The following is a 7,634-nucleotide window of genomic DNA, read 5'->3' as shown; positions in this document are numbered from 1 at the left end:
TGCTTTCTTTTACAACCTTACAATTATCCTTCTTTTTTGCTTTACATTTTATGTTGTAGGAAAATACTATAACTGGAAGTTGTACATGTACACAAATATCTCAGTATAACTCAATTTTTTTTAAAAAAAACTTAATATACTATACTATATACTATATACTATAGTTTTTTTTAAAAAAAGTTGAGTTATACTGAGGTATTTGTGTAAGGTTGTAAAAGAAAGCAGAATGAATGAATTAAAGATATTCAAAGATTTCAAGTTCATGAATTCATCTTATCAAACCAATGGATCATTAAATGCACTATAATTAATTAATCATTTTTATATCTGTTACTGCTGAGGATTTGAGGCAGCTCAAATTCAATAAATGGCATAAATAAACAAACAAACAAACAAATAAAGATCCCATCTCATCTAATATAATCTACATAAGATGCCCATACACTTTTCAGAAGGTCTTCAAATAGTTCTTTAAGGCCAGAATATCACTTCTCTCAGGAGGCAAAATATGTTTGAAAACAGGAACAGCCATTCTATCATATCATTCTATCATAAAGTCCCTGTCTCCGTTACCTCTCACATGGTGCAGAATTTCAGTTTGTCCTCACTTGGCCATATCTGGGTAAGAAAGATTATGCCAAACCATGTAGGATTTTCATGGTGGTAATTAGCACCTTGAAGAGGTCCCAGAAGCAAATTAATAAGCAGTGCAGCCACTATATGGTAGCATAAACGGGACTGATCAGACTTCAATCCACCCATTCTTTTTGATATTAAAGGTAACCCCATCACAGGCTACTACCTGGTGGTTTAATTTTGAATACCAGTTACACCTGAAATGTGCAGCCCCAGCCTACTCTGGGTATGTAGACATGAAGTAAAAGTTAAATAATTCTTTCAGGAGAAGATAAGGAGTTGATCCTAAGTAACTTTTTTTGTCCTGTCATCTTCCTATGTTAAGCTGAATAACATGCTAAACAAGTATTAACTGTCGCATGGAATACAATCAAATTCTGAAAGAATGGGCCAGAGATTGAATTTAAATATGGGGCTAAAGGAGATCTAATTATCAAGTAGATGCAATGCTTAAAGGAAACTCAGAAAAAGCATCAGCCACTGGAGGGATTTGCATATTTCATCACTATATTCCCACCTCCTTTTTTAAAAAAAAAAGTTGCCACAAACCTCAAGAGGAAGAGTCTCAGATCAGATGTAGTTCACCTGCAATTTTTTCTTTATAACATTCAGGTCCCCAGAGTTCTAACTGGAAAGTTCAGTACCTCCGGATAAAAGTAGACATGACATGAAAGCCCCATGATTACAACTCCTCATGTCTTTTTCTGCTACAAAAAGCAGCTGCCAGAAAACCCCCTGCTCAGAGGCCGAGTATGTGACTTACATGCAAACAGTCCTATCTCTAGCAACTCCTGACTGATATCTGGAGACAATATCAGTGTAGAAAATGAACAAGGCTGTCCCTTGTTCATATCAGCAAAAAGTATCACCTTTATTTAGGCCTCCATTAAGATTTTTGCAGTAAAGAAAGAGAAAAAAATGCTATTATTTCCAAAGCTTTTTTTCTCCCATATGAATGTAACTAAAAAAAGCACTGCAGTTGTTCCAGTCTGTCCAACTGCATTAAATGGCAGTTTGGGAAGAAACAGCATTTTCTGTAGCCCCTTCTTTTCTTTTGTTCTCTAATCCAGACTAAAATCTCTCCGTATATTTTTTTGCCCCTTCCCCCCCCCCCAAAAGTAAGGATACCTAAAAGCTTTAATATCCTAAATGTATAATGTTTCATCTATTTTGATGGCAGAATTACATTCATACAGCCCAATTCATTTCCAGTATATCACATACAAAGTAACTTCATCTCTGGAATGGTATGGAAAATTGGGAAATTTCTGGAATATTGAATGGGATCAGAAAATGTTTGAATGGGATCAGAAAATGCAAACAGGAAAAACTTAACCACAATAATGCAATGGTTTTAAAAAAGAGATACAATTATATTATGTTCCAGATCTGAACCTGAGATTAAACCCAAATTCATACCCAATACAAAGAAAAGGCCATTCATCTTGATCGAGTGCTTCAATTGCAACTCAGTGGTGCAAAGGACCTCAGCTGATGCCTTGTGTAGTATCACCATCACACTAAGAATTAAGAAGTGCCACATCTAGAGATCAGAGTTAGTAGGAATATATAACTACCAACCATTCCTGTGTGAAGAGATTTAATTTCACATTTTTTTGCTGGAATTAAAGTAGTTCATTCTAAATTGGCTTGATTGTTTCTTGGAGAGCTGCATCTTTCTTTCTGTGTACAGCAAAAACTTTTACTATGCAAAAACTTGTTTGTAACTATTTGTTCTTTCCTACAGCAGTTGTAATCCCTTGGTCTGTACAGGAAGTCAATAAGGTGAATACTGTTCCAAGACAAAGAAGTAGATCAGATAATCTTCTGGAAACTTTTAGTCTGTAGTTATAAAGATCAAGTAGTAATTTATGTGAACTCCACAGACTTTGTGTAAACAACATTGATCCACAAATTGGTACTTTATTCCAGGTCACTAAGCAAAACAATGCATTAATTTGTTTCTGGTTAATTTCATGTCTAAGTAAAATTCACATTTTTTAAGATAGCAAGTGAAGGATTAGGTAAAATCATAGATCAAAGTCATGAAATTTTTATATAGGGGATCATGAAACGAACTATATATGTGAAATCACAATGCAAATATTAAAATGATGATGCCGCTTTCATTTTAACAAACGTCACAGGAAATCAGTCTTCATTACTATGCATCCTTCATCAGCTAGGGCCAAAAGAGTTCAAGACTTATCTCATTTTCATTGCTTTGTAAAGAGAAATTCCCTCGGGCATTTAATAACTGTATAAGATGTGCATCACACTTCATTTCTACTAATTTGATTCCATTACACTCCCCATTTATCTGTCAAATATAAGGAAAGGAATTCTAATTGAGGAAATAAAGTATGTGTGGATATGTATTTATATGCCTGTGAGGAGGAACGAAATATTTTTGATAACATGAAACCAGAAATATTTTCTGTTTTTAGCAGAAGCAGTACTCAGTACTTGTTTTTAACTGAAGTGCTGAGAACTCTTTTCAGTTTAGGACTTTTTTTAAGCAGGAGGGTGAGGGGGAGATGAAACTGTAAGTCTGTCATAGTCAGTCGAAAGATGGTGAAGTGCCTATTAGTTCAGAAGTCTACTAATTCTAAGCTAAATCAGCTTTGTCTTTTGATAGTGTTATGCTCACCAAAGAGAAAAGTCTCCAAGGCGCCTGAAGGCAGGACGAGAAGCAATGGGTGGAAACTAATCAAGGAGAGAAGCAACCTAGAACTAAGGAGAAACTTCCTGACTGTGAGAACAATTAACCAATGGAACAACCTTCCTCCAGAAGTGGTGAATGCTCCAACACTGGAAGTTTTTAAGAAGAGACTGGACAGCCATTTGTCTGAAATGGTGTAGGGTTCCTGCCTGAGCAGGGGGTTGGACTCGATGACCTCCAAGGTCACTTCCAACTTTATTATTATTATTATTATTATTATTATTATTATTATTATTATTATTATTATTATTATTATTATTATTATTATTATTATTATTATTATTATTATTATTATTATTATTATTATGTACAACTTGGAAGGTCCTTCTATTGTTTCCAGAAAAAATCTCAATCATCCAGCTCATGGTTGTCCCAAAGGTGCCTTTTCAGGAGGCAACTGGGCTTTCTTATTTTTCTTTGAAGACGTTTTGCTTTTCATCCAAGAAGATTCTCCACCATCCAACCATCCAGTCAGACCTGAAGAAGCTTCTTGGATGAGAAGCGAAACATCTTCAAACAAGAAAGCACCTTTGGGACAATTGTGACTTGGATGACTGAGAACCTCCATAGATACTTTCCAGAGCAAAAGGGCCTTAATCCCAATTTTTAAGTACAATGGAGGAGGGGAGGGGAGAAGAAATCACATCTGAAATTCTAGAAATTTGTGTATATAAGCAATGCTGAACTAGATGGACCAACAATAGCTTTCAGTAAGGTAAGCTAACTTTGTAAAACTCATCATACCCTACCACCACTCTAGAATAAAAGTCATTACTATTTATTGGAGCAATTTTGAGCATCCACATATTGGATGGATGCTAAAATATGCCTCAGCAAATCATCCTGACATCAGAGGTAAGACTGGTGATGATCTATTTCTAGGATCTTCTTACTTATGCAGTTCCACCTGTTACAAGTAATTTTCTGGAAAGTTTACCTGCACCAATTCTGATTTTCAACAATATTTAAATTAGGCAACAATTAGTTCTGATGTTAATTTGAAACTGTCAAATTATTAAGCAAGCAGTTGCTCTTTTGGATCCAAATTGTATATGAAATATTAAATTAATATATCATAATATAGTAGTAGTGGTTGTGATGGTGGTGGAGGTGAAGGTAATAGTAGCAGCAGTAGCAGTAGTAACAGCAGCAGCAGCAACCATCCTTGTAAAACATTGACAGGACCAAAATCACAATTGTATTGATGAACTGGACTGATATGTTCACATGTATTGCAGATTCCTACAAAAAATTAAAAGAAATATCTTGCAAAGCATAATCCCATAATTGCTAAATGCAGATTCTGAAAGATAATTACATAATGCATAGTGTGCCATGTACTAAGTCATTAATGTGACATTGTTTGGCTAAGGTGCTTATAGTGACTGGTTCTTATTCTAATAAATAATGAAATTAGTATCTGGATCAATAAAGTCAGAAAATTAGATATAACTGCTGTACTTACTTGATGCATAATAATCAGGCACTCAATATTACTGTCAAAGGACATATCCTATGGACTCCATTAAGCAAGTCATAGACTAAGAGCTATGTGTTGATGGCTGGCTTTTCTCAGCTGCTATATATTTTGTTGTAATTTTGTTATGTCGTTTTATCATTTTTTTCAAGTATTGTTAGCTGCCCAGGTTCATGAATTTGAAATGGGCATCCATGCAAATTTAATGAATGAATGATGGTTACCTCTGAGATTAGACCTATTCCCCATCCTCTTTAAAATCTTTACAATGAAACCATTGTAAGAGGTTATGTAATGGTTTGGGTGAAATATAATCATTATGCTAAAGTTACCTAGCTATATTCACCCCCAATTGAGAAGAAGAAATGGTAGAAATCCAGACCTATAACCTGATGGGTGTGAAAGACTGGATAAGGTAGAAAAGGCTTAGAACTGATATCAGAAAAGTAGAGGTGCTGTTTATACATACATTTTTAATATCTGTGACTCCTCTATGTTTAATTCTATATGGATTAGCACCTTATCTGAAGGAGCAGCTCTGAAAAGGTTCCCCAGAACACATCACTTCTGCTGCTGGAACATCAAGTGGAAAGCTGAGAGGACGGTACTTGTTCAACTTTGGCTGGCGTGCCAATTGAAGCCTTTTCTGGATCAGAAAACTCTAGCAACAGTTATCCATGCCTTCATCATTTTATGGTTAGCCTTACTGAATTTACTTTGGGGGAGGGTACTTGAAAAATATTTCTATTTTATTTATTAAATTTATATGCTATCCATCTCACTATCCAATGCTTGATATCGAATAGCTATTATTCCCAAAATAATGGTACACAGTGTAGCTGTCTGCATTTGACAGCACCAGCATAGCAAATAACATTAACTGCAAAAGCTAAAATGCCTGCCAGCTTCAACCTGATTTATGTTGCTAGTTACCATCTAAAAGCCCGTTATGGCCTTTGCCTTGGTTAAAACAGTAAGCTGAGAATCCCTCTCAAGATGTTATGGAAAGTTGTTCTGAAGCAAGACTTCAAGTAGCAGTCCCACTTCTGTTAAAATTCAAATAGCCACTTTTGTGCTAACAGTTTGGAAGGCAAAGACTGTTCTCTTCCAGGAAACTTCACATTGGAAGATGAGAACTGCTGAAAAGGTATAAGAATTAAAGGACTGCATGATGTATTATATTTGTTACCAATGTAGTGTTATAATGTGTGTTAATTCTATAGAAGTAGGAAGCGTATAACACACATATATACATTTTTAAAAAGGCAAATCAGGTCACCACACATTGTTTAACAAATCAAGCTTAAACTAAATCACGGCTCAGCATAATGTGAATACAGTCTCTGCATTTAATCTACCGTAAGCTGTATTTTGATAGTTCTACAGCGGGGGTCTTCAACCTTGGCCACTTTAAGACTTGCGGACTTCAACTCCCAGAATTCCTCAGCCAGCAAAGCTGGCTGAGGAATTCTGGGAGTTGAAGTCCGCAAGTCTTAAAGTGGCCAAGGTTGAAGACCCCTGTTCTACAATATTATCTTTTCCACTGAAATCAGATGAATGAATTGAAAAGCAACTCTGCTCAGATTCATTTGAATGTGGGTAGAATAATCTAGGTCTTTATTAGATCCTGTGGAGAACTATACTTGCACGAAACACAGTATAACACTCCTTCAGAACATCTGCCTGAGTATAGAGAGATTGGATAATGATGGACATGGGGACTGTGTATATTATCTACCTAAATTTTCTCCATATATATAAGAGACTGCCAAATTGGCTTTAGGCAGTTACTTGATTAATTCTTAGTGACAATCATAGTCTGAATGGGGGCCAATAAAATGGAGATGCTGTGGGTTGACAGTTTTCATGCCCAGGAATTAGGAAGGAAGCTTAATTTCCTTCCTAAGGATTTGTGTTCTTTCTAAAAAAAAAAAAAAAAGAAAGTCTTAGACCAGGAGGTCTAAGTAATCAAAATAACAGGGAATTATTGTTATAGCTTTAATTACGGGCATTCATTTCTAAACAGAGATTACCTTTCCATAATATTCCATAATCTGGTAATCTGTCAAATATCTTATAAATGAAAGAGAATTTTATTTATTTATTAAAAGTCTATGCTACCTATCTCACCAAGGATTGTAAAGCATTTCCCCACACACCCAAAAATCTAGTTCCCCCATCATCCCAAAGAAGAAATGGATTTTTAAGAATAGACAGAACTCTACATTAAAACTATTATTGATATATATAGGTGCAAATTTCAGAATAATTACAATTTAAATAGAAATGCAGTGAATATCACAACACAGTGAGGGCTTTGATAAGGTATTCAGCTCAGCATGTAATCAGAAGTAATTAATGGACAGTTTCAAAGTTCCTGATCTCTGTTGTTACAGTTTTTGTCTCTACTTGAAACCTGGATTATAACAAAGAAAACTTCACATAAAAAACTATGCTCTGCAAATAGAACACATGACAATCTTGTATCCTGTCTAAATAAAAATCCTAGGTAATTCAAATGTTAAAGCTTGCCTTAGAAAACTGATTAATGGATTCTTTTTTCCTGTTACAGTTAATCCTTCAAAAAACATATTGCATGCAGGATTTTACAGCTGACCTTGGAAAAGATATGAAATAGCAGTGAAGAAAGGAAGAAGCATTAAACAGACTTACACAATACAGAGATTGAAGCAAGGGTGAGAAGAAAACTCTAACTCTGATTTGATTTTATTTAGCATAAAATAAAATAAAATTTTGTTTAGACAGTGTTTCAAGATTGTTATTTTATCTTACTGCAAT

Source organism: Protobothrops mucrosquamatus, unplaced genomic scaffold, assembly GCF_001527695.2.
Source record: "Protobothrops mucrosquamatus isolate PMUCROS unplaced genomic scaffold, P.Mucros_1.0 scaffold1921, whole genome shotgun sequence".
NCBI lineage: Eukaryota > Metazoa > Chordata > Lepidosauria > Squamata > Viperidae > Protobothrops > Protobothrops mucrosquamatus.
The sequence above is the reverse complement of the archived record's forward strand: the minus strand, read 5'-3'. Positions refer to the sequence as shown.